General features: G+C 45.5%; 1 long non-coding RNA gene across 1 annotated transcript in view; it reads right to left on the minus strand.

Moving 5' to 3' along the window:
- LOC124515763 (uncharacterized) overlaps window positions 1–27245 on the minus strand; it is a 53921-nt gene that overhangs the window by 19506 nt on the left and 7170 nt on the right. Inside the window, exon 3 of the long non-coding RNA XR_006962877.1 lies at window positions 25147–25377. This is a non-coding gene — a long non-coding RNA (uncharacterized LOC124515763). The remainder of the gene's footprint in view (window positions 1–25146; window positions 25378–27245) is intronic.

Raw genomic sequence — 27245 nt, forward strand, 5'->3', positions numbered from 1 at the left:
GGGCTCGAACTCACAACCCCAAGATCAAGAGTCACATGCTCCATCTACTGAGCCAGCCAGGTACCCCTCCCTATTTTCTCTTTATGGATTTGCCTATTCTGGATATTTCATTTAAGTGGAATCACACAATATGTGGTCTTTTGTCACTAGCTTCTTTACTCACGTAATGTTTTCATGGTTTATCCATGTGGTAGCATGTATTAGAATTTCTTTCCTTTTTATGGCTGGATAATATTCCATTTATTTGGTTTATCCATTTATCAGTTTATGACTCTTGGGTTGTTTCTACTTTTGGAATACTATGAATAATGCTGCTATGGACATTTATGTATAAGTTTTTCTATAGATATATGTTTTCCTTTCCCTTGAGTATATCCCTAGGAGTAGAATTTCTGGATCATATGGTAACTCTATATTTAATCTTTAGGGGAACTGTCAGATTGTTTTCCAAAGCAGTTGCACTATTTTACATTTCTACCAGTAGTGTATGAGGGTTCTAATTTCTCCACATCCTTGCCAACATTTGTTATTATCTGTTCTTTTAATTGTAGTCATTCTAGTGGTATGTATGATGTAGTATCAGAGTATGATTTCATTTGCTTTTCCCTGATGACTAATAATGAATATTTTTTCATGTGCTTATTGGCAATTTGTATATATTCTTTGAAGCAATGTATATTCAGATCCTTTGCCCATTTTTAAATTGAGCATTTGTCTTTCTACTTTTGAGTTGTAAGAGTTCTTTATATATTCTAGATAAAAGCCCTTTGTCAGATATATGATTTGTAAAAATTTTCTACCATCATCTAGATTGTCTTTATACTTTCTTAATGTTGCTCTCTGTAGCATAAAATTTTTAATTTTGGTGAAGTCCAAGTTTATATGTTTCTTTGGTTGCCTGTGCTTTTGGTTTCATGGCTAAGAAATGATTGCTTGATCCAAGTAACAAATATTTACATCTATGTTTTCTTTTAATGGTTTGAGTTTTATTTCTTACATTTGGATCTTTGATTTGGTTTGAGTTAATTTTTAGGTATGATGTGAGGTAGGGATCCAACTGCATTCTTCTGTACGTGAATATTCAGTTGTTCCAGCACTGTTTTTTCTTTTAGCCCATTAAATTGTCTTGTGCCCTTGTTGAAAATCAGTTGACCTTGAATGTAAGAGTTTATTTCTGAATTTTCACTTTTATTCTATTATCTGTGTGTTTATTCGTTATGCCAATATCACATAGTCTTGATTTCTGTAGCTTTGCAGTAAGTTTTGAAAGCAGGACGTGTGAGTCCTCCAACTTTTTGGTTTTTACCCAGATTGTTTTCATTGTCCTGAGTCCCTTGCATTTTCTACATGATATAGGATTAGCTTGTTAGTTTCTGCAAAGAAACTCATTGGAATGGGGATTGCATTGATTCTGTAGGTTACCATCTGAACAATATTGTCTTTTGATTCATGAACATAGGATATCTATTCCATTTATTTAGGTCTTCTTTAATTTCTTTTTTCCCCTTAATTTCTCTCAAAAATGCATTATAATTTTCAGTATATAAGTCCTATATTTGCTTGATTATATTTATTCTTAAATATTTTGTTTTATACTTTATGTTTTATATTTTATATTTGTACTTGATTCTATTTATTCCTAAATATTTTATATTGTATATTTTATTAAAGAGATTGTATCAGTAATTTAAAATCTTTCCACAAAGATTTCTTTTTTCCAGATAGAAAATACCATTCATATACAAACTTCCACAAGTATAGAAGTTTCTACTCCCAAAGACTAAAGTTATCCTTCTAACTCATTTCATGGATCTAATATGTCCCTGACCCCCAAATCTAACAGGGTCAATATAGGAAAATTGAAGGCCAGTCTTGTTTATGAACATGCATATAAAAACCCTAAACAAAGTATTATTAAAATTTATTGGGGCGCCTGGGTGGCTCGGTTGGTTAAGCATCAGACTTTTGATTGTAGTTCAGGTCATGATCTTGGGGTTCATGAGTTGGAGCCCCCTGTTGGGCTCTGTGCTGACAGTGTGGAGCCTGCTTGGGATTCTCTGTCTCTGCCCCTCCCCTACTCATTCTCTCTCTCTCCCTCCCTCTCTCTCTCTCTCTCCCTCAATAAATAAACTTTAAATTAAACAAAATTTAGGGGCACCTGGGTGGCTTGGTCGGTTGAGCATCTGACTTCAGCTCAGGTCATGATCTCAGTTTGTGGGTTTGAGTCCCATGTTGGGCTCTGTGCTGACAGCTCAGAGCCTGGAGCCTGCTTCACATTCTGTGTCTCCCTCTCTCTGTAGTCCTCCCTGCTCGCACTCTGTCTCTTAACAATAAATAAATGTTAAAAAAAAAAAACATTTTTTAAATAATAAAATAAACAAAATTTATCATCATATAATAACAAAGATAGTTCATATGACCAAGTTATAATTATCCTAGAAATTCAAGCTTTGTTTAACTTTCAAAAACCAGTCAATGTCATTTATCACATTAATAGATTAAAGAAGAAAAATCCTATAGTTATCTCAGTGGATGCAGAAAAAGCATTTTATAAAATGCAACATCCATTGAATCAAATGAATAAATAGTGGGGAAAAAAAACAACCTTGAGCCAAACTGGAACTGGAAAGAAACTTCCTTAATTTTAAAAAGGCTGTCTTTTAAAAAATAACTAATGCAAGCATCATACTTAGTGGTAAAACATTGGAAATTTTCCCTTTGAAAATTGGAACAAAACAAAGATATCCATTACCACCACTTTTATTCAGCATCATACTGGAGATCTTGGCCAACACAGTGAAGAAAGAAGAGGAATAAGGACTGGAAAAGGAAGAAACAAAATTTCCTTTATTTATAGATGTTTTGATAGTATACAGAGGAAATTTTTAAAATGCTCTACAGGTAATTAGAATTATTAACAAAGTCCAGCAAGTTTCTTGGATTTAAAAAAAGTAAATATATACAAATCAATGTATTTAACAGCAACAAAAAGGAAATTATATTTTAAAAGGATAGCACTTAGAATATCATTTTAAAATATCAAATCACTAGGAATAAAGCAATAAAATTTGAATAAGTCTCCAATGCAGAAAAATTTACAGCATTATAGACAGAAATTAAAGATCTTAATAAATGAAGCTATAGTGTTCATGGATTGGAAGACTAAAATATTACAAAGATCATCAGTTCTTCCCAAAGTGATCTATAGATTCAGTTTTATTTCTATAAAGTTTCATGAGGATTTTTTGTGGGACTGGACAAGATGATTCCAAAATTTATGTGGACATGCACAAGGCCAAGAATAGCTAAGTCACTCTAGAGGAAGAACGAGGTTAGAGGAATTGCTATTACTATATCAGATTACTATAAAGCTATAGTAATTAGGAGAGGGCCTGGATTTGGGGGATAGGCAGTTCAATGGAATAGAGATGAGATTACAGAAACAGAGCTGCACATATCTAGATGCTTGGTTTTTGACAGAAGTGGCATGGTACAGCATTGGCAGAAAGATTCTTAATAAACTTGGCTGGAACAACTGAGGATCTATATAGGAAAAGAATGAAATTGAACCCCTACTAAATTTACACCATACACCAAAATCAACTTCAGGTGTATATGGACCTAAATAGAAAAGCCAAAATTGTAAAGTTTTAAAATAATAATGTAGAGGGGCACCCGCATGGCTCAGTGGGTTAAGCATCCAACTCTTGATTTTGGCTCAGGTCATGATTTCACGTTTTGAGATCAAGGCCCACATTGGGCTCTGCACTGGACCAGTGCATGGACCCCGCTTGGGATCCTCTCTCTCCCTTTGTCCCTCCCGCACACATGTATGCACGCACTCTCTCTCTCTCTCTCAAAATAAATAAACATTAATAATAATAATAATGTAGAAAAATAACAATGTAGAAGAATATCTTCATAATCTTGGGTAGGGAAATGGTCTTAAACAAAACACAAAAAGCAACATTACAAAGGAAAGACGGATAAAATGAAGAATTTATATTCATCAAAAGACAACATTAAGAGAGTGAAAAGGCAATCTACAGAGTAGCAGAAGATAATAATAACAGATAAAACTATCAAAGGCTATGGGGTGCCTGGGTGGCTCAGTTGGTTAAGTGTCCAACTTCGGCTCGGGTCATGATCTCATGGTTTGTGAGTTCAAGTCCCACATCAGGCTCTGTGCTGACAGCTCGAGGCCTGGAGCCTGCCTCCGATTCTGTGTCTCCCTCTCTCTGCCTTTCTCCTGCTCATGCTCTTTTTCTCTCTTTCAAAAATAAATAAAACATTAAAAAAAATTTTTTTAAACTATCAAAGGCTTTTATCCAGAATATATACAGGACTCATGAGAAATAATAACAGAAGACAACCCAGTAGAAGAATGTGCATTCCAAACTCATCAAGCTATATACACTAAATATGTATAGCTTTCTGTATGTCAATCATACTTTAATAAAGTGGTTTTAAAATAAATGAGTAAATAATACAAAAAACAGAATAACTTGGGGAAAAGAAAAATGGGCAAAAGATAGGCACTTTGAAAAAAAGAAACACAAAGGCCAGTAACATAAAACTGTTCAAATTTTTTGGTCATCAGGCAAATGTCAATTAAAATCACAGTAAGATATCACTACATACTTACCAAATTGAATAAGCAAAAACATTCATCTATATAAATTTACATAAAGATGTACAAACATTTTGGAAAACAGTTCAGCATTATCCAAGTAAGCTGAAAATAACATACACTATGAGCCAGCAATTCCATTCCTAGGCAAATATCCTACAGAAAAGAGTGTTAATAGGACAGGAAACATGGACAAGAATGGTCATAGGAGCTCAGTTTGTCATAGCCCTGTCATAAATCTGGTTCCCAGGAAACAGATGCTGAGATGGAGTTTGGAGCACAAGATATTTATGATGGACATTAGGAATCAACATCAATGAAAGGAAGGGAGAGGAAGCAGGATTGAGCAGAAGAAGTCCAACTGTGATGCACATTCATTGACGTCTAAGCCAAGTTGGCAGGGAACTCTGGAGCAAATATTGTGCATCTGGATTGTCCCAGATTGGATTAAAATGGCCCAGCCTCTATATCCCTGCTTTGTTCAGTCACTGGATGCCAGCTGCTCTGAAAAGGGGCAAGGCAGCCCTCTGCAGCTCAGGCAGACCCTGAATAAACTACTAGCTGCAGGTTTCTGCTTATCACACTCTCTGCAACTGGACAGCAAATCCTTCCTTGAGGAAGGATCTGGGTGACACATCTTTGCGTCAGCCACAAGCCCAAACCGGCAACAACTAAAATGTCTATCAGCTGAGCAAATGAAGGTTAAACTCTGCTTTGCTCATACAACATACCCATAATTTCCCCGTGTTTCCTCATGGCACTTTTGTGTTCCATCCGTCCCAGGGCAACCACAGTTCCCATCCTTGCCAGTACTTGATTTGGTCGGTCTTGTTAAATTCTGGTCCTTCTAGTGGGTTCATAGTTTTCATTTATATTTTCCTAATGACAAAAGATGTTGAGCATCTCATGTTGTTTATTTGTTACCTAAATAACTTCTTTGGTAAAGTCTTCTTCAATTCAAGTCTTTTGCCTGTTTTTAAATTGTGTTGTATATAATTTTTGTATAAAATTTGTATATATAGGGGCGCCTGGGTGGCTCAGTCGGTTAAGCGTCCGACTTCAGCTCAGGTCACGATCTCGCGGTCCGTGGGTTCGAGCCCCACGTCAGGCTCTGGGCTGATGGCTCGGAGCCTGGGGCCTGCTTCCGATTCTGTGTCTCCCTCTCTGCCCCTCCCCCATTCATGCTCTGTCTCTCTCTGTCTCAAAAATAAATAAAGGTTAAAAAAATTTTTTTAAATAAATAAATAAATAAAATTTGTATATATAATTTGGATATGGGTCATACATATAGGCCTCTAATCCATATCATATAATTTTTATATATAGTATAAATGATATATGTTTGTGGTATGAATTTTACATATGGCTATCCAATAGTCCCAGGACCATTTGCTGGAAAGATTGTTTGCTCCCCATTGAGTTGCCTTGGTACTGTTTTGGTTTTTTTGTGTTTTTCCCCCCTAAGTTTATTTATTTACTTTGAGAGGGAGAGAGAGAGAAAGAACACAAGTGGGGGGAGGGGCAGAGAGAAAGAGAGGATCTCAAGCAGGCTCCGTGCCATTAGCACAGAAACTGATGCAAGCCTTGAACTCATGAACTGTGAGATCATCAACTGAGCAAGAGTCGGTTGCTCAAATGACTGAGCACCCAGGCGCCCCAACCTTGGTACTATTTGTTAAAAATCAATTGATCATGTATGTGTGGGTCTATTTCTATCTTTATGCTAATATTACATTTTTTACACTAGCTTTTTAGATCACTTGAATTCATTTAGTGTAAGATTTAAGGTAAAGATCTGGATTTATTTCTTCTCAAATAGTGACTTGTCCCTGGGGCAGGGGGAATCATGCTTTTTTATCTCTACTGTTTTGAGGGCAAACTTTATTATATAGAGATTTATTATGCCATATGTAAGACTCTATTTCTGGATAACTCTCTTTCATTGATGTGTCTGTAGTTTTATTTTTCGGTTCTATGAAGAGAGTTTTGAGTAATATTTCTATGTGGGAGTAAAGAGGGAGTGCAGGCCTCTACCTGCTCTGGGAATACTGCTCTTGCTCAAACCTCCAGACCACCATCAGAGGAGTGAAGAGGGCTCCCGACAGGTGCTCTCTCCTCTCCCCTCCCAACAAACCCAGCCTGGCCACCACCCTCTGCCTTGGGCTCCTCGGGGCTGCTCTCAACAGCCCCTTTATCCCTGTTCATACCAGTCCCACATGAAGTCCAGAATTCCAAGGGTATCCTTCACTCCAGGACTCTAAGCCCCATGTGCCTCTGCATTACCCTTTTCTGACCTCATCGACTACCCTACCCCATGTCTAGAAATCCTTTCACTGGTCTCTGAAACTCATGGTCTGGCATCAGTGAATTTCTCCATATCCTCAACCTCATTTCAGAATGTCATCTTTGCTTTCTTGCTCTAATGGCAAACTGCCTCTCCTGTAAGGACTCCGCTTCCCCTTTAGCCTCTCAAGTGGTGGCTCTTTCCCCTACTGTGGTCCTTGTGTCCCTGGTGGGATCGGGAATGACCATTTTGCTCCTCAGTGTCACAGTTTGCCCTCCTCCTTGGAAATACCCATGTCTGGAAGCCATGTCATCAGACAAGACCACCCATTCCTCCACTTTTGACAGCCATTGACAGGCCCCCTTGGTCTCTCCCCCTTGTTCTTTGAAGATTTTAGCTCCTGGCCCATCCTAGTTCCCCATCTTTCCTCTCCAGGGGCACTCCTGCCTTAGTTTTTAGTTTCTCCATTCATGTAAATGAACCAGCTCTTTCAGCCCCTTGGCCTCCTCTTTACAATCTTGGCTTCCGTAGTACCTCAGCCTCTTGCTCCAGCAGCCAGACCTCCAACTGGTGGTTATCTGTCAGTACAGTACCTTCATTGACTGGGTGATCTGTGTCCCCTCTCGGTAAACAGTACCTCTCTCTCCACCTCACTCCTTCTAGTGCCCCCAATCCAACAGCTCGTCTTGGAGCCTACTGATCCAAGCAAATATTCGTGTTCCCTTGCCTCCTCAGGCCCCCTTCCCTTCTTACCCAGCTCACATTCCATGGTCTGATGCCATACTCTCTCCCTCTCCCCTCCCTGTAGAATGGTCATCTGGCAAAACCACAGCCTTGGTTAAACTCAGTCCTCTATCTACCCTACACCTGCATCCACAGACTGCCTGGGACAAATAAAAACCCACAATGGGCTGACCAGTCTCACTTTGAATTAACGAACCCAAGCCTCCCTCAGTGAGACCTATAGGCTGCCCAGAAATCGTACTACACCCCCAAGGGCACTTACACCCTCTCTCTCAGCCGACTGCCTCACACCTCCTCTTCCACCTCACTCTCAGCTGACAACCTGTTCCTAGCTTGCTAAGAAAATAGAAGCCCTCACCAGAGAAGTTCCACGGGCTCCACCACTACTTCCCCCACCCACTTGCATCTGTGCTCATCAACTCTGGTTTTCATTTTGCTAATATGGGTGAACTGTCCATGCTCCTATTTAAGGACAGTCCCCTTTTTTGTACACCAGATGCTATCTCCACCTGTCTACTCAAGGACTTCACTCCAACATTTATCCCTTTTCTCACCTACATCATCAAAATTCCCCTCTCTCCAGGATTATTCCCATCAGTACACAAAAATACTGTGATTTTTCCATCTTAAAGAAAAATCATGTCTTGGCCTTATATCCCCCTCAAACTCTCACCCAATTTCTCTGCTCCTCTTTATGGCCCAACTCCTAGAAGGAATGGACTCTTCTTGCTGTCTCAAGTCCTCTCCCTGCTTCCTTTCTCCCATCAGGCTTTAGCCCCCACCACTACAGCAAAGCTACCTCTGTCAAGGGCTCTCCATGTTCTCAAATATCAGGCTTCACCTTGCTTGCTTCTCAGTAGCATGTAAGAGTTCATCTCTCCCTCCTTGGCACCTGGATCATCACCACCCTCTCATGGTTTCCCTCCTACCTCTCTGGTCGCTCATCTTCTGTCTCCTTTGCTGGCACTTCCTCATCTCCAAGGCTCAGTCCTTGGACCTCTTTTAATCTCTTATCTTCGCGCAGTCCCTTGATAATCTCCTCCAGTGTCCTGGCTTTAAATAACATTCCGTTGCTGACAACTTGCAAATTTATATCCCCGGCCTAAGCTTTTTTCTGAATTCCAACTTATATTGTCTCTAGGCAGACTCCTGAAGCTGAATCACGGCCGCCCCCCGCCAATCAGTTTCAAGCTCACCAGCTCTCCCCCATCCCATAGCTGGCCCACTTCCCTCTAGATGTTTGAGTTTTGAACCCAGATCTAGAGGATGAAGATTAAGACTTTCCTTTGCACAGGCCTGTGGAGTGAGGGCAGTTGGTGTGAGGGCCAGTGGCTCTGTGCACATTGCAGGCTGCTTTATTCTCAATCCATTTTGGGCTGGTGAGCAGCTCAGTGTGAAGCACTCCTGGCTAGTTCAGGGTTGGCCACTCAAGGTGGCATCTCATGGGCATACAGGTACCTAACCCCCCCACCCCCACACACACACCTGTACATTTTGCCTGCTCTGTGTCTCCTTCCTACCTTCCTCTCCAGGTGCAAGGACACAGTGACCTTCCCAGAAGGCCCGATCCTAAGGACACTGCCCATCCATCTTATGGCCTCCATCCAAGCTGGGACTCTGGACTTCATAGCTCTCTGGGATCCCATGGGGACCAAGCCAACTGGGGAGCTCTGTGAGGCCCTTCTGGTTTCTTTCCCACCTTCTCAGGGCTCACTTCTCTGGAGCCATACCTGACCTGGGAAATCCACCTGGACTCTCAAGGTGGATTACCTCCCCGAGCCCAGTACCCACAAATGAGAGACCAAGAGTGTGGTTCACTGCAGCAGGAGGTGTCTGTCCCCCAAGAAGCTGCCTGAGTAGGCTTCTCAGCAGCAGCAAGGATGAAGGGCAGTTTACCCCTCCCCAAACCACTCAGGGCTGCAATTTTGCAAACCAGGAATTAAAGGCTGGAATACTCAACGCCCTGTGGTCTCCCGAAGTGGGAGGACTCTAAAGGAGGATCAACTTCCCTTAGAAGCCAGGCACATTGGCAAGAAGTACTGGGTAAACAAGCAATCTTGGGGCAATGCTAATCTGCTTTTTCCTCTTCTTCAGAGTGTCTGACTGAGTCTAAATTGAATTATTAATCTAGTCCTGTGTGCCCGTGTCACTTTTCCAGACAACCAGTTTATTCTTGACTCGCCCACTATCAATTTCAACATGCAATTTGCAATGAAATTTGACTGATCAGCACTACCGTAATTAGTTGCAAATGTCTGTGCTTGTATTTGTTTGGTGTAGGGGCTTTTTCATTAAAGTGACGGAGGCCAGTAAACACCATGACTTTGCTCTGGGACACAGGACTAGTGGCAGTTATGTTTTGGGCCAGGGCCAGGCTGACTCACAAGAGAGGGTGGGCATTTGGAGTTGTAGCACCAGGAACTGTGTTTTCCCCTTTAACACCCTTGTGTTCACAAAGAGCACTCACTCTAGGTTGGACAGATGATAACATGTGCAATCCATGAGGAAGAAGCGAACTGGACTTCCCTTTTTTGGTCTCTCCCTTAAGTCTCCCGAGATCTGCTTGCACACCTCCAGTAACAAGGGGCTTTTATCTGGTTAGGCAGCTCTACTTGTGAGAAAGTTCTTCCTTGCCTGGGTTCCCACCTGCCAGCTGTAGGGCTGTCCCACCTAGTCCAGGGTTCTGGTCTCAACTCACAGACTGTCACATTGAATGAACTTGGGCCGGTTGCTTAGCCTTATTTTATCCATCTGAGAAAGGGGAATTATCCAGTGGGTTTGTCTCCAGGATTGTAACAGAGTTTCTAAATACAAGCAACAGAAATTGACCTTTAACTTAGGCAGATTGACTTAATTGACTTAAGCTAAATTGATTTAAGCAGAAAAATAATATTGAGCAGCTCAGAGAATCTCTTGGCAAAGCAGAAAAGCAGCGCTGCAGATGACATGAAAAGACAATCATACTGAAAACTGGCTCAGTCAGGACTTCATTGTTCTCACTGTTGCCACCACCATCGTGCACTAGACCCTATAGGCTGGGCTGCTGTATCCTGCCCAGGCTCTGTGCCGTCACCATCTCCACCACCACTGTGGGTGGCCGGCTACACCCACAGTAACCACCAAGGAGAACCCTCTGTGATCCCTGCTTTTTTGGGTCACTAGTTCCTGGGTCACTGTCTGGAGCCTTTGTGCCTGAATGGCAGAGCCTCAGTCATGGGCCTTCACCCAGCCACGGGGAGGCTGGGAAAAGTATGCACATGGTACTTTTAGCCTCTGTAGTGGGAAGTGGGCTCTGCCTCAGAATGAGGGGAATTCCCCATCACAGGAAGAGGGTTCAGATCCTGGGTAGCCAAAAAGAAGAACAAAGAATCAAATAATAGGGTAGATGTTAAAAGAGGTTTGAAAAGGTATCAAGCTCAACATACCTACCCAAGATTATTATTCATTCTATTAATATTTCTGCAGATACAGAGGGGAGATAGTTATGATTCCTGCCCTCAAAGCACAACACAATCAGGGAGTAAAAGGCACGGGCCAGAGGACTGCTGTTCTAGGCAGGGGACGTCCCTGTTAAGAACTGTTGTCGTTTCCCTGCTTAGTAACTGTCCCTCCTCTTCTGGGAATAGCAACCCAATTTTCATCCAAGAAAGTACTCCTCTTATCATTTTCAGCTCATGTGCTTCAGGTGGAGTAATTCCCTGGCTTGAGAGTCACAAGTGAATCAGGCCTGGACAATCAGAGTTGCATAGTGCATTAGGCCCTTTGCAGGGTTGCACAATGGCTGGTTTAAGGCGGAGCATGGGATGTAAGCCGAGCCATGAGGTCCAATCAGAGCCAATACTAAGTATTTGAGTATTCTAGGAAAAGATGTTGTCCTTTCATCTGGACTTAGAGATGTGAGGGTGTCAGCTTGGAGCTGCTGGCAGCTGTCTTGTCACCACACTTTAAGAAAAAGACCAATCCTTAAGGAAGCAGAAATGAAGAATGCCCTGGTCTGGATGACATAGTTGAGCCCCTGGATCAAGGTGTGCCTGAAGCCCCTGAATTTTTCCATTATGTAAAACAACCAACCAAACAAACAAATAGTTCTCTTTTGCTTCAGCCAATTTGGATGAGTTTCATATAACTTGAAACTAAAAGAATTCTAATTGGTTCTCCCACATACACCCTGCCTCAGCATCAGCCTGGAACCAACTCCTGTGGAATGTCCACAATGAAATCACCAGGGGGCCTTCTCTCTGGTATTGTTCTTTACAGCCCCCTCATAATGGACAAAATTATCCCATTTTGTAGATGGGAACACAGGGGCACAACTGAGCAACAGCCTGGGGGACTCAGGATTGACCTAGAGCCCAGGTCTCTGAATGAGGGGACTCTAGTACCATCCCCAACCTCTCCTTGTCTCAGCAATAAGTCCACAGAAGCCAGTATGGGATGTATGGCCTGGAAACAACCTGATCACATGGCTGATGGAGTAGTTGGTAGGATATTTAGTCAAGCACACCCGTTGTCCATGTAGAGCTAACAAACCCAGCCTAGGTCCATGACAAAATTCTTCCTGGCATCAGGGTAATAACCAAACTGGCCCAGGTCTTCTCCAGGATATCTCTAGGGCTCTCTCTCACACTTCCTCACAACCTGCCTCCCCCAAGGGGGCTGTGAGTACTGCCTTCATTATTTCCTACAATGTTTAGTAAGCTAACCATGGTGTTTGCTCTTAATGATGAGTCCTTCAAAGTGATGGAAAGCATTGCTCAAGCCTTAAGGAAGCCACTGTCTTTCCCAAGTAAGACATGGAGGGAGGTTTCTTGCAGAGATGCAATGAGCTCTGTTCCTTCTAAGGATTGAAAATCTGGGCCAGGGAGAGCAACATGAGGGCATAATCCACCTCTGAGAAACTCTCCTTGCAGGTGTTGCCAGTGGGAAGGAATCAGGGTCCCATGAACTAGAAGCTGCTCAGAAAGGAATCAAATGAGGACCTTCCGTACCAGGCTCTGGGAACAGCCTGCCTGTGCTGCTGCAGACCTGAGCTGCTAAGTCAGTTACACAGGTAGATTGGCCCTGGTACAAGTGGAGAGACCTGCTCAGGCACATGGGGCCTCTGCTGTACTTATGGCACTGTGTGACAACACTAGGATGCCTGAACCTACATGGAGACTTACTGCTTTTGTCCATGGTCAAAAAAGTGGGTTTCATAAGATGGTCCCAGCTTCAAATATGCCTCCTAGTTGTCAGACCCCAAGTTTTGACTTGGGGTCCTGAAACTACAGGTCCCATGGATGCCTAAACAGGACTCTGTGACCTATAGGCCAAGGATCTAGTATTGCATGTGTCCTGCAGGCCCCAGTGTCCCCCATAAGCCCATGAAGCACAATTGTTAGCAGGCGGAGGGTACATCCCATGGGTGTATGGGCATCATTTGTGAACCATTTTTGGAATTGGGCTGGCAAGTGTTTGTAGCCTGAGAAATGGGTTGGGACATTACCGGTCCCCAGAAATGTAATTAGTTATAGAAATATCTATCTGAAGTTTTAGCCTGAGCTTTTAAAAAAATCCTTTGAAAACTATCAGCAAGTAAGTATGTTTTAAAGCTAAACATAGGCATGTCTGATATCCCAACAATTCCACTTCTGAGTACATATACTCAGCAAGGGTACATACATGTCCCAAAAGACAGGTACTATTGCTGGAAACAACCCAAATTTCCATCAACAATGATATCAACAAATCAGTGGTGGTACATTCATAAAACAGAGAATAGCAATGAAACTGAGCAAACTATTTCATAGTCAATAACATGGGTGAATCTCACTGAGCAAGAGAAACCAGACATAAAAATAGCACATACTATATGATTCCATTTATATAAGTTTTCAAAAATAGGCAACACTAATCTACGGTGACAGAGGATACCATAGTGGTTATCCCTGGGGTCAGTAACTTACAGAGGGCACTAAAGGTTTGGGGGGCTGGTAATGCTGTTTTTGGTCACATAGGTAATAGTTACAGAGGTGTGTTCACAGGAGCTGTGAACTTATGAGCTGAGCGCTTTTCTCCAAGAATATTAGATTTCAATTAAAATGTTTATTTAAAAAAGATAAATAACCCCTCTGACCCAATCAACCCCAGCAGAAATTTCAGAGAGCCTGGAAATTGAGCATCTGTTTCTGTAGTACCTTCCCCTGATCCTTAGTTTTTTGGGTTCTCAGATGTCCTATGCATTAAGGTCAGCCACCAGAGCTGTGGGGACAGGGGCAAAGAAGAAGAAGGTGGCTTTGTGCTCCGAGGGCACAAAGGTCTCCAGAAAAGACCAGACAGACCACTGTAGGTGCTTAGCTGGGAGTCACGAAGGTCCACATTGAGGTCAGCCCCCCTCAAGCCTTCTATGAACCAGATAAATTCCTTTCCCAGCCCTCTGAAAGAGAAAAAGGGAGTACATCTTGTTGTAGGGCTAAGGCAGGGAAGGGGTAGAGGGGTCAAGTTGGTGCCCACTTTAGACTTGGCATTGGGTCCAATTTCACTCGAGTCCACATTGTTCAAACTCTCCCAGATTGTCAACTGCCTGCTGGCTCAGCTTAATAGCACATAGTACATGACCTGGCACTTGAGAGGTTTCTAGTGTGTTCATCTAAGAAGAGGGGTCGTGGAGTCAATTGCTCTATTGCACCCTCTCTTGGGGAGGAGAGCTCCCCACCTCAAATGACTGGAAGAAAGGGAAAGAGAGGCTCCTTGGACCATTCCAGTATTAGGAGGCCCTAAAAGTACCTTTCACACAAGTAGGTGCTTCCTAAGCTTTGTTGAAATATTAGTTAGGATGGAGTTTCCACTCCTGGGAACAGGATCTGGGTCTGCCTTAAAGCCAAACAGGCTGTGGGCTATTTGTGGCTTAAAGCCAAATAGGCTGTGGGCTGGGCCCAGAGGGAGCAGGACCTGCTCTGCTCTAGGCCACACAGAAGTCCTGGAGTGCCTGAGTCATTGGAGAGGACTGTGTCAGCTTAGAGGACGAGGCACTGAAGTCAGAGAGATGCAGAGCCTACCTACCTTCACCCCACAGTGCAAAGGGGCAAACTGAGTCTTAGAGAAACTCGGTACCTTGTCCCCACCTCACAGCTAATCCAATAAATCCTGGATTAGTGCTGTGCTATGAAGCCTCCTCTATTCTCTCTCTCCTCTAGCTCTGAGTTTCTTCACAGAAGCATCACTGCCCCCTCAACACACACCTACACCTGGTGCACCTCAAGCATTCCTACCTTCTGTCTGCCTCTGGAACAGGGGTCAACAAACTGTTTGTGTCAAGGGTCAAACAGGAAATACTTGAGACTTTGAGGTGGTCGGTGGGTCCATACAGTCTATGTCACAGCTCTTCAACTCTGCTTTGTAATAAGAAAGCAACCAGAGACGATATATAAGTGAATGGACATGGCTGTGTTCCTTGATTTATGAACACGGAAATTTGACTTTCATGTAACTTCCACGTGTCATGAAATATTATTCTTCTTTAATTTTGTTTTCAACCATTAAAAAACATAAAAACTATTCTTAGCTCATGGGCTGTTCAAAAATAGGCATAGGGCCAGATCAGGTCCTCAGACTATAGTTTGCTAATTCTCTGTTCTAGAATGTGCTGTCCTGGGGCCCATGCTCCCAGCGTCACTGAGGTGGGAAGTCGTGTCCTCCTGAAATGCAGGTAGTAATAAAGTAACCAACCGTTCTGGTTTGCCCAGGGCTGAGGGGTTTCCCAGGATGTGGAGTTTTTGGTGCTAACACCAGGGCAGATTAAAAAAAAAAAAAAGGATAGTTTGTCACCCTAGGTGGTAATCATTAACCCAAAGAGGAGACAGGCTTAAGGAAGCACCAGCCAGGGTTCTAGCATGGCCCCCTAGGGGCTGCCCCACTCACCACCTAGTCCCTGTGGTTTGTGGTGGAGACTTGACCCACTCTGCCTGGCCCAAGGCAAGGAGATGCCCCCCTCCTCCAAGAAAGAAAACCTCTGTGGTCTGGGTGCTCTCAAAAGGCAGGAAGTTGAATCATCAGCTCCGGTAACGTCTCCGTCAGCCTGTGGGTCTGCCCAGGGAGTTCAGGGCTCTAGGCCCAGGGGGCTGGCTCTACACTTTGCTGCTTTCTCTGAACAGGAAAGCTCCGGAGTAAGGTTTCCAGTGAGACTTCTGAAGAAATGAGAGCTGTTGAGTCAGACAGTGAGGAGAGCTGGATGGCAGGTCCCCTGAGGCTCTAGCCCAGCTCTGGCCTAAGCTTGCTGTGTAGCCTTCAGTGACTCCTTCACCCTCTCCGTTTCTTGGCTTTGTCTTCTACCACAGAAATGCTGATTCTTGAAATCCCCTTGAATTAAGAATGTGGATGGTGACCTAAGCGAGAGCGTTCTGGGTCAGTGGACAACTCATTCTAGGCTCTACAATCAGAATGCTCAGGCACACATCCCTGTTTCCCACTCACCTGGGAGCAGGACCTGACCAGCTAACCCCTTTCAAACTGGAGAAGCTTCTAGGAAGGTGACAATTAGGATTTAGGGGGCTAAAGGGGAGGAGCAAAGGAAGAGAAGCAGATTAAAGAAGGTTACCCACAGATAATGATGATAATCATACCACTTGTTTATTAGACAGTCACTATGTGCCAGCCCCTAGATGATCTTACTTGATCCTCACAATGACCCTTTCAGATAAAGACTGTCATTATTTCTACTTTATAAGTGAGGCAAATGAAGCTCAGAGGGATTATCTTGCTCACAAATAGCTACCAAGTGGTGGAACGGCCATTAACAGCTTTGTTAGACTGTACTTTTGAGGTTCTGGGACTCAGGAAGCCCACGGGGGCATTAGGGAGGGATGAGCTTCCCAGAGAAGTCAAGGGTCAGGTGAGGGAGAAACTATTCTTCCCGGTGCTGCGCAAAGTCCTCCAGAGAACACACAGAAGTCTGGTGGCTGATGACCTTGGGGATTGTACCCCTGGCAGAGGCAGATCATGCTCTCATGGATTCCCCAGATGGTCTCTGAGGGCCTGGTGAGGAAATAGGACACACAGCAGGATTTTGCTGCTAAGAGGGAGCTGAGCATTTATTTCCTGAGCCAAGGCAGCCGGCTCTGCTCCTAAGGTGCCCCCTGAGTGTCTCTGTATGCTGCTCCCCGTCCTAGCATGGTGCTATGCTCAAGGTTCAGAGCCTTGCGGCCCATAACACACACTGCTTGGTTTCCCTCCTTCTCTGTGAGAGAGGGAACAAAGAATTCAGCAAGCCCAAGAGGGGCCAGTAAGGCCATTGACAGGGGTTGTTTCCCCAACTTGGCTGTCCTTGGTAACCCAGCAGGTAGATAATCCTGGGCAAAGAGGCCAGCCCAGCTGCCCAGGCTACTGACTGGACCCCCCAACATAGGCTCAGGTCTGGCCTGGAGATGCCTCCTCTCCCATGAGCAGCAGGTTCAAAGCCAGACTTAGCTATACCCTTGACCATTCCTTACCCTCTCTGGGGCACCATGAAATTCTCCACACAGCTCTTAATCTAAAAAGTGCTCTATTAATGTTTGCCATGTGGGTACTAACTGGACAGGTAAGAGTGGGAATTTGAGAGGATTCATTAGCCTCAGGATCTGGTATGGGCTGGGCCTGGACTGGTACCTTGGGGTGGAGATTGAGGCCTGGAATCTGGATGCAGGGGTTGAGGCTACCCTCCTGACCCCAACCTGGGCCTGCACTGGACCCCAGGCCTTAGGAGCCAAACCATCCTTGCAGATTTTTGGCTTCTATACTTGGCTATTTTAGGCAGCCTAAAGCTAGACTTGATTGTGTCAAAACTGAAATAGCTCATTATTAGACATGGCTGGCTCACCCTTCCAAAGAAACCTTTCTGGAAGACTTGGGGTCTTGTAGTGAGCAAAACACCCCCAGCCCCCCCCCTCCCCCCAGCCCACACCATCCTATCCTTCAGTCCCTCTGGCAGGAAAGGAGGAACAGTCCAGGCAGCCCGGCCTCATCCAGGGCCTTCGCGCACAGTGTGGGCTCCATGGGCACACGTGGGACTAAGGGCCCCTGGCAACACAGTGCCTCTGTCCAGGTCTGGGCCCTGCCCCCAGCTCCTCCCCATGGGAGAAAGGGCAGAATAGGACTGGCCGGTTGAGGACACTGCGGGACTGTGCCCAGGGAGTGACAGTTCTGGGCCTCTCCCTGCTCCTGATGATTGCCAGCAGGGGTGTGGAGCCCAAGAGGGAGGCCCCAATCCTTCCCCAGTCCAAAGGCCACTAACAGCCCAGTGGCTGGGAGTATGTTGAAGAGGCTGGGTCTTCAGGCGGGGAGGTTCAGGACAAAGGAGGATGGGCAGGAGAGAAGGAAGAGGCTGGGCTTAGTTCATATCCTAGGGCCTGAATGCATCTCTGCCTGGGTCAGGCTGGGCTTGGAGCTGCCCTCAGCTGCCCCCCACTGTACAGCCTGCAGGCGCTGGACAAAGCTCTGCATCATAGCCTGTCTTCTTTGGCCCCTCCTGCTCCTGGGTGGCAAGTCTCCTGTAGGACTTGAGTGAAATATCACCAGATTTCCAGGTTCCGGAGGCAAGTCCCTGCCTAAGCCACTCCCGTCAGAGAGTCTCCCTGCTCTGCCCACCCCCCTCCCCGGGAAGGGATACTTGTCCTCATTAGGGGTGGATGCTGTCAGACTTGCCCATGGTGGAATTTCTGAGCCTGGGCAGTTAGGTGAGAGAGATCTTTGGGTCAGGGAGCCCTTTGTGAGCCCCTCAAATTGAGTCAGCTAGGCAGTGCTCCGCTACAGCCCTGTTCACTGTAGGGGCCAAGTGGCCTTCACAGGGCCCCAAGTGTTGGAAGTGGGGACACCTCAGAACTCTCAGGGAGCTCCTAGCAGATGCAGTGTGGCCAAAGCAAAGGGGACAATTCAACAGCTAGGGCCATTGGTGCAGAAGTCAGAGCTCTGCCTCCCCCATCACAGGGACACCCAGTCTCGGTCAGAAGCCTGGGCAGAGATGGTGTTGAGGGGAATATGGAAATAGCTGAAGGGCTAGACTCAAAGCCTCTGGCTTCCTGATGCTAGGCTTGGCATGGGGTGGGGAGGAAGCTGAAGAGGACAGACTGAGAATCTCAGAAATCAGAGAAAGATTTCCTACAGAGACAAGTCTGGCGCATGAGATGGAAAAGCTGTCGAGATGGGGGGAGCTGGGAGCAAGTCTGTAGGTGGAGACATGCTAACAGGTGTATGGACCAGTGAGCCGCCCCCGGGGGAAAGGTGTACAAAGCTTGTGATGAAACAGCAAGCAGCAGAGTGCTCTGGTCCTGAGCTCCAGGCCCTTGCAAGTCTTCACCAACTGTTACGGGTTGAATTGTGTCCCACCAAAAATGTCCTAATCCCTAGTACCTGTGAGTATGTCCTTATTTAGAAATAGGCTATTTGCAGATATAATCCAGTTCAGATGAGTCATTAGGGTGGGCCCAAAGCCAATATGACTGATGTCCTTGTAAGAAGAGGGGAATTGGGACACAGTCACAGGCACATGTGGAGACACACAGACACTGAAGGAAGAGACCATGTAAAGATGAAGGCAGAGATCAGAAGGATGCAGCCACAAGCCAAGGAATGCCTGGAGCTACCAGAAGCTAGAAGAGGCAATGAAGTATCCTCCCCCTTGAGGCTTGGGAGGGAGCCTGGCCCTGTCAACACCTTCATTTTGGACTTCCAGCCTCCAGAGTTGTGAAAGAACACTTTTCTATTGTTTTAAGCCATTCAGCATGTGCTGCTTTGTTATGGCAGCTCTAGAAAACTAACACACCAGGCTGATTCTACTGCCTGGAATGCCCTTCTAGCTAGTCCGGTCACTGCTGTCATACAGGCAGCCGAGGGTGGCTTCTCTGTGAGCCCTGACAGCAAGCCCTTGTCCAGTCAGTTGGTAAGGTCTGCATGCCAGCCTGCCTTCCCAACTAGACTGTAAGTTCCTTCAGGGCAGGGCCTGGCCTGGAGTAGGGCAGCACAGTTCCTGGTACACCGTGGGTGCTCAGTCACAGAGAGGTGACTGAAGGAATAGTTGAGGGGAAATGAGTGCCTTTCAGACTGGGGCATGTCATCTACTCCTCTACAGCCTGTTCTAGCTTGGGTGGGAACAGGGCAGTCCACAGAGAGGTTATAGCATCATCCCCACAGGCCACTCCCAGCTCTTCTACCGTCCAGCCCCCTCCCAGCCTCGTGTGAGCCTGAATAACTTGGGGAAATTCCTAACCTTCCCTTTCAATCTGGCCATTGGCTCTAAGAGTTTGCCACAACATAACTTCTCAGGTCCCTCCAACAAGGGGACTGTGTCTGTGGCTCGATGACTCATGCACACTGCTCCATCCCGCAGCTTTGGGCGGGACCCAGGGCTGGGGATAGTGCCAGCCAGGGCAGGCTAAGAGCTGGGACATCCCATTGCACCAGCCCAGTCCCCAGGAACGGAGTGTGCTCAAGGCTTCAGGACAAAAATCTGGAAGCAGGGAGGCAACACTCATTTGAGCTGAGATCTGAGAGGCAAAAAGCAGCAGACAGAGGCAACAGTGAGTTCAAAGGCCCTGAGGTAGGAGTGAGCTTGGTATGATCAAGAACTGAAAAGAAGGCAGAGGAGGCTGGGGCATGCTGAAAGAGAGGTCATGGGTAGGACATATGATTAGACTGAGGTCATCTGGGTAATACAGGGTAATGTCTCCATCTCAAGGCCCTTGATTTAATCATGTTTGCAAAGTCCTTTTTGCCATGTAAGGTAACATATTCCAGGTTATGGAAAGCATACCGTAAACATTTTGGGAGGGCATTATTCTGCCCACTGCAGTATCTCGCTCATCCTCTTATCTTCCTCTCACTCCATTGCTACATTTCTGTTCACCTATCTATCTACCTATTTGGATTTGACCATGGATCTACTAACTTTGTCACCTGGCCACAAATTATCTCAAGTATCAACAAGTTATTTATCAACCTATCATTCCTCCATGGCTTTCATCATTCAATCTGATAATTGTATGATCCCCCAGCCATGGGTCCAATAAACTAATTTTTAAACTCAATCTATCATTTGATAGTCCTCTGTACGTGATGAATTATCAGTCATCTAGCTCCATATTTTTATATGTGTCACATATGTGGACATTCCTTCTAAACACCTACAAATAAATTGAATAAATATTCATGACTGCTTGCCATGTGCCCAATTCTATGTCATGTGTGGGTGAGATACAGGGTTGTTCATACCCCTGGTAACCATATTGGGCCCTTTTTCATCATTGTCATCATCGCTGTCGATGCCATCACTGCCAACCTATGCACACTGTCCAGTTTTGTTATCCACGTAGGGATCGTTTTTATTTGGACTTACCAGCCAAATCCAGGCTGTTCTAGTCTGCCTTTTGCTCACTAGCCATCCTGTGTATAAATAATGCAGACCCATTTTAACTTGATCTCAGATAAAGTGTAGGTAGAAAACTGTATCTGCTGGGCAAGCATCTTATGCCTCGAATAACAAATCCTGAAGTTAAATGGAAATTATTTTTAGGTTGTCTAGGCAAATAGCACAGAGGATGGGGACTCTAGAGAGGCTACATTAGGTGTATCTGGACACATGCAGACACGCAACACACACGTACACATGAGCATGGGTACACACAAATGCACACATGCACACAGTCTTTCTTCTGCTCCCACATAGTGAATCCTTCCTGGCTCATTCACACCTTGTGAGTATGTGCACACACATGGCCAAAGTGGACACTTGAACACTGATTCATGCCCTAACCCATCTTGTTTCCAATCTAGGAATCTCACCTCCCCACCTGAGCTGTGAGGTTTTCCAGAGCAAGAATGGTACCTGCTGTTCCTTGGGCATGCCCTCCCAGCCTGGACAGCCAGCAGACCAGACACTTAAGAGCTGTGTGCCTTTCCTTGAATTCTAAGGGCAGCTGGGGATCAGAAAAGTAAGCAGCTAGATGCCCAATGACAGAGGGTCTTCAGGGAAGTCCCTTCTGCCCCTTAGGAATCTGCCTCTCTTGCCCCGCTAGATGCCAGTGTCTACAGGCTTTCCTTCTTCTGTAGAACTTTCCTAGAGCCTAGAGGAACTGTATTAGGTGGATAATCTGCCTGGAGCTGGCCTAGCTGGGGATCAGCTTGACAAGAATTCCCTTGTTTCCAAGCATGTCCATTGCACAGGCATCCAGGGCCAATTCCTATCCAAGTCTCTCCCCAGGGCCCTGGCTGGAGATCTAGTACATTTTGAAGGAGGTTGCCACCTGCCAGAGCTGCAGGTCCTGGATGTCCACCAGTTACAGTGGCTAAGGCCACCCCAGGCTCACAAGTCACTTTGTCCACAGCCATAAGGGAGGAACAGCTTGCTCACTAGTGCCTGCAGGAGGCTCCCAAGGCAACCACCTTGGACTCTGGAGCACTTCCCAGCAGTGGGAAGCTGGTCAAAGCCAGGACACCATTAACGAAGCCTTGACTGGAGTGAGGCATCTCAGGGCCAGCTGCCCTTGCTGCTTCTGGTTCCATGCTGAGGCTAGATTCTATCCACATACTTGACCCCATCCAAATCCAATTAATGCCCCTCCTCCATCCTGTGGTATCCTCAGGACAGGGACTTCATCTAACACATCTCTGTAAACTGAAGCTAGCCTAGACCAACCGTAGGAATTGTATCTGCACCTGTGCACAGCTCACACCAACATCCTGTGGGCCCAGAGCCCAAGTCCTAGCCTGAAGCAGTCTCCACTTCTGCCTCCCAGTCCAGAGCCCTCACTCAGTGGGTTTCATTAACTGTTTAGAGCCCAACAGGTAATGAATAATCCCCACATTTGTTTCCTGAGGAACCAAGCTGGGCCAGGTATCCTCAAGCCAAATGTTCTGGGAAGAAATGGTAGTCCATCTGTCAGAGGAGGGAGGCCATGATGCTCAGAAACCTCCTTTCTCACACTGATTCCCAGTCGCAGCCTGGCCCATGTTTAAGTCCCAGCAGGCCAAAGGCCAAGTGGAGCTTTTCCATGCCCCTGCTGGAGCTCAGTCTCCATGAGAAGGCTCTGGAATGAACTTAGAATCCCAGAGAGACCCTAATGCTGGGGCCCAAAGAGGGCCAAACAGGCCCCAGGCCACCAGGAGTCAGCAATGGGGCTAGACCAGAGGGCAGGCTTCCTGGACAATGCAGTCCATGGTTGGGCTGGGAAAACATGTCCTGCCACCCCCATGATTCTTTTGTCTCTGGAGAATTCTAAGCACCTATAGTAAATGCAAAGGGCTTCTTAGGGCTTCCTCAACAACCATGGGGGTGACTCTTCCTCTTCATCTTCACAACTCCTACGTTAACCCTTCACCTCTTCCCAACTTCACTTCCTACACTACAACACAGGCAACTCATCAACAATTTGATGAGTATCTTTCAGATGCTTTGTTTTCTCTATGAAATTATGTATATCTGTGTGTCTATGTTCAGATAAAAATGTAGACTTTTTAAGGTGTTTTTTAATGCAGATAAGATCTTATACATATTACCCCGAAACTTGCTTTTTGTTTTCACGTGTACAGCATAATGATCTGATATTTGTATATCCTGAAACTTGCTTTTCACTTAACACTTTTATTAGAACTTTTTCCACATCAAACACACAAAACCACACAATGCTTCTTTCTTTGCTGCCTTCTTTTTTTTTTTTTAATGTTTTTATTTATTTTTGAGAGAGAGAGAGAGAGTGCACTAGCAGGGGAAGGGCAGAGAGAGAAATCCCAAGCAGGATCCACACTATCAGTGCAGAGGCTGACTCAGAGCTCCAACCCATGAACTGCAAGATCATGACCTGAGCAGAAATCAGGAGTCAGATGCTTAACCAGCTAAGCCACCCAGGTGCCCCACTGCCTTCTTTTTGACTGTGGTTTATTTAGCCAGTGCTCTAGTGATGGACATTCAAGCCATTTCCAGTTTTTCTTTTTTCTTTATAAAGATTGTATTTTAGGGGCGCCTGGGTGGCTTGGTTGGTTGGGTGTCCAACTTCAGCTCGGGTCACGATCTCATGGCTTGTCGGTTTGAGCCCCATGTCGGGCTCTGTGCTCACAGCTCAGAGCCTGGAGCCTACTTTGGATTCTGTGTGTCCCTCTCCCTCTCTCCCCCTCCCCTGCTCATACTCTGTCTCTCCCTGTCTCTCAAAAATAAATAAACATTAGAAAAATAATAATAAAATAAATATTATATTTTATTAAAAAATTTTTTTTTAGTGTTTATTCACTTTTGAGAGAGAGACAGAGCGTGAGAGGGGGAGGGGCAGAGAAAGAGGTAGTCTAAGAATCCGAAGCAGGCTCCAGGCTCCGAGCTGTCAGCACAGAGCGTGAGGCGGGGCTCGAACCCATGAACCATAAGATCATGACCTGAGCTGAAGTCGGATGACCAACTGACTGAGCCACCCAGGCGTCCCAAAGATTTATTTTATTTTATTTTTTTTAAGTAACCTCTACACCCAATGTGGGGCTTGAACTCATGACCCTGAGATCAAGAGTCTCGTGCTCTACCGACGGAGCCAGTCAGGCGCCCCTCTAATGATATCTTAAACAGATCTTCTTGTGCCCACATCAGAGGGTCTCTCTGGGGTAGATTCCTAGAAGTAGACTGCATGTTCTCATCTCCTACTTCTAACTTGGGGCAACTGGTGGTTCTCACCTTTCATCTTCAACCAGCTTACTAGTATATTTTCCTGTACAAAGGGCAGTTCTCTCTCAGAAGGAACCCTAGAACCAGTTATTAGCATCATGTTCTATGCCCCCACTGCACTGCTGTGCACCAGACAGACACATTTCATCTCTCTGTATCATTCTCCCCGCCGCCCCCCCCAACTCATCAAAATTTTTATCTATATGCAGGTCCATCTCCAGACCCTTCTCAACCTTTCTGTATTATTCCACCCCACAGGCTCCCCAGATAGCTTGCCCATCCTGCATATACTTAAGGATTTGTCTTCCTAAATGGGCCAAAACCCCTCTAAAATAGGATCTGAACCTGGAACTCACTGCCCTAAGAGAAAACCTTGTTTGTATAGGTGCTTGTTAAATGCATGCTATTTCTAATAAAACCAGGTTACTTCCAGCATGGCTACGAATTCATCAGTAAATCCATGGGAAGGGTCTTTGTAAGACTGCCAGATGAAGGGAGATTTGCTTCATTTATCAGAAACCCTACGGAAGGGGAACCTGGGTGGTTTAGTCGGTTAAGTGTCAGACTTCAGCTCAGGTCATGATCTAGCAGTTCGTGTGTTTGAGCCCCATGTCGGGCTCTGTGCTGACACCTCAGAGCCTGGAAACTGCTTCAGATTCTGTGTCTTCCTCTCTGTCTGCTCCTCCCCAGCTTGTGCTCTGCCTGTCTGTCTGTCTCTCTCTCTCTCTCTCAAAAATAAATAAACATAAAAAAGAAAGAAAGAAAGAAAGAAAGAAAGAAAGAAAGAAAGAAAGAAAAGAAAGAAACCCTAGGGGAAAAGGAAAGGGTTTTGCTTACCCTGTTCAACTTGACTTGGAGCCAGCGCCTTTGGTTCTTGATGGTTCTTGGACAGAGCCGGGTCCCTCAGCTCCACGCGGGGCGTCTCACACTTTGATGAGTGTCTGGTCAAGCTGGCCCCTGACTTGGCCGGAGTTACTGCCTGCTGCCAGTTTCTGGGGAAGTGTTTAGAAGCCCCAGGGATCTTCTTTGCCTTCTGCCATCTGTGGCCACTGGGCTGAGTCTGAGAGTCTGAGAAGAGACAGGTGGCCAGGCTGGCACATCATCCAGACATCTCCTACGGCTGGTCAGTACCATCTCTAAACCAGCTGGCAAAGGCTCCAGAGGGGTGTTTCTCCCAGGCATGTGTTTGTAGCACCACAGAAAGTAGCAAGGCTGGCTCTTGCCAGGGCAGTGTCTTAAGCCACAGATGCAGCCCTGGGCAGTTTTCCTATCTGCCCAAACCCCACCTGCAGCCCCTGCCTGGAGCCTAGGAGGCAGAGCTGCTGGATCTGTCCTCTCTTGAATGCCAAATTATGCGCTTTGCATAGGGCTTGGCACAGAGTAGGCAGCCAGGAAATATTTACTGAATGACCAAGAGAATGAATGTTCACCCTCCCTTAGAGGAGGTCACCTAGTAGCACTGACTATATTTGGGAGGGTGAGGATCAGATTCCAGAAACAGAGGAGATGGAAGAAAGGGTGAGCAAAGCTCACATGTGTGATCTTCCCAGATTTCATTTTGTCCCTTTAGGATTTGCAGAAAGTCTCTAGGAACTCTAATGTTAGGACAAGTATTGTGATCCAGTTTTCCTAACTCTACTACATCAAGTATCATCTATGGACTGGCACCATCCAAATCATCTAGCAGCCCGTTAGAAATGCAGATTCTCAGGCCCTGCCCCAAACCTAATGAATCAGAACCTTCATGTAAACAGGAACCCAGGTGATTCATGTTCATGTTATTGTTGTACAAGTACTGCCTTAAGCAGCTAGTGAGTGAACATAGGACTTCTCACCTGATACAGTTGGGCTGCTGGAGAGTGTGGCTAACTTCATGTGGGGCTTCTGCCTATCCTGATGACTCAAACAAATTATTGAGTCATATATTGTTTGTCTCTCCAGCCCTTGAACACTGTTAGAACAGAGTAAGCATTCAATAAATAAGTGTTGAATGATTCTCATGCTCTTTTCTACATTTAGGGTGCTTAGGGTATGCTGGACCTCTGGTTCTGGATATAAATCACAAGGGATTAGAACTTTTGTTCCCAGTAGGGACCCCTGGAAGAACAGCTATTGTCTGATGAGCAATTACTGAGTGCCAGGCAAATGCTTACAAAGTGTGGTTCAAGGCCAAGGGCATCAAGCATGACCAGGTACTTATTAAAAAATGCATATCCTTGGGCCTTGCCCCAGACCTGCCCGTTGAGAACCTTTAGGGATAAAGCCTAGAAATCCAAGTTTTATTTTTATTATTTTATTTTATTTTATTTATGTTTATTTATTTTTGAGACCGAGAGAGAGAGAGAGAGACAGCACAAGCAGGAGAGGGGCAGAGAGAGAGGGGGACAGAAGATCCAAAGTAGGCTCCACACTGACAGCAGAGAGCCAGATGCGGGGCTCAAACTCATGAACTGAGAGATCATGACCTGAGCCAAAGTCTGACACTTAACCAACTGAGACACCCAGGCACCTGCAAATCCACATTTTAAAAAATTTGAGGGTTGGCGGGGAGTGGCTCCTGGGTGGCTCAGTCAGTTGAGCATTAGACTCTTGATTTCTGCTCAGGTCATGATCTCATGGTTTGTGAGATGAAGCCCTGCGTCAGGTTCCACAGAGCCTGCTTGGAATTCTCTCTCTCCCTCTCTCTCTGCCCCACCCCCTGCCCGTCTCAAAAATAAAATAAATAAAACTTTAAAGAAATTTGAGTTTTATTTCTTTAAGTAATCTCTACACCCAACATGGGACTTGAACTCATGACCCTGAGATCCAGAGTCGCAAACTCTTCTGACTGAGCCAGCCAGGCACTCCCAGAAATCTCCATTTTTTTTTTTTTTTTAATTTTTTTTTTCAACGTTTATTTATTTTTGGGACAGAGAGAGACAGAGCATGAACGGGGG

The sequence above is a fragment of the Lynx rufus genome, unplaced genomic scaffold, assembly GCF_022079265.1.
Source record: "Lynx rufus isolate CCGP_SWC_20201006 ecotype Redwood Valley unplaced genomic scaffold, mLynRuf1.p SCAF_1, whole genome shotgun sequence".
Taxonomy (NCBI): Eukaryota; Metazoa; Chordata; class Mammalia; order Carnivora; family Felidae; genus Lynx; species Lynx rufus.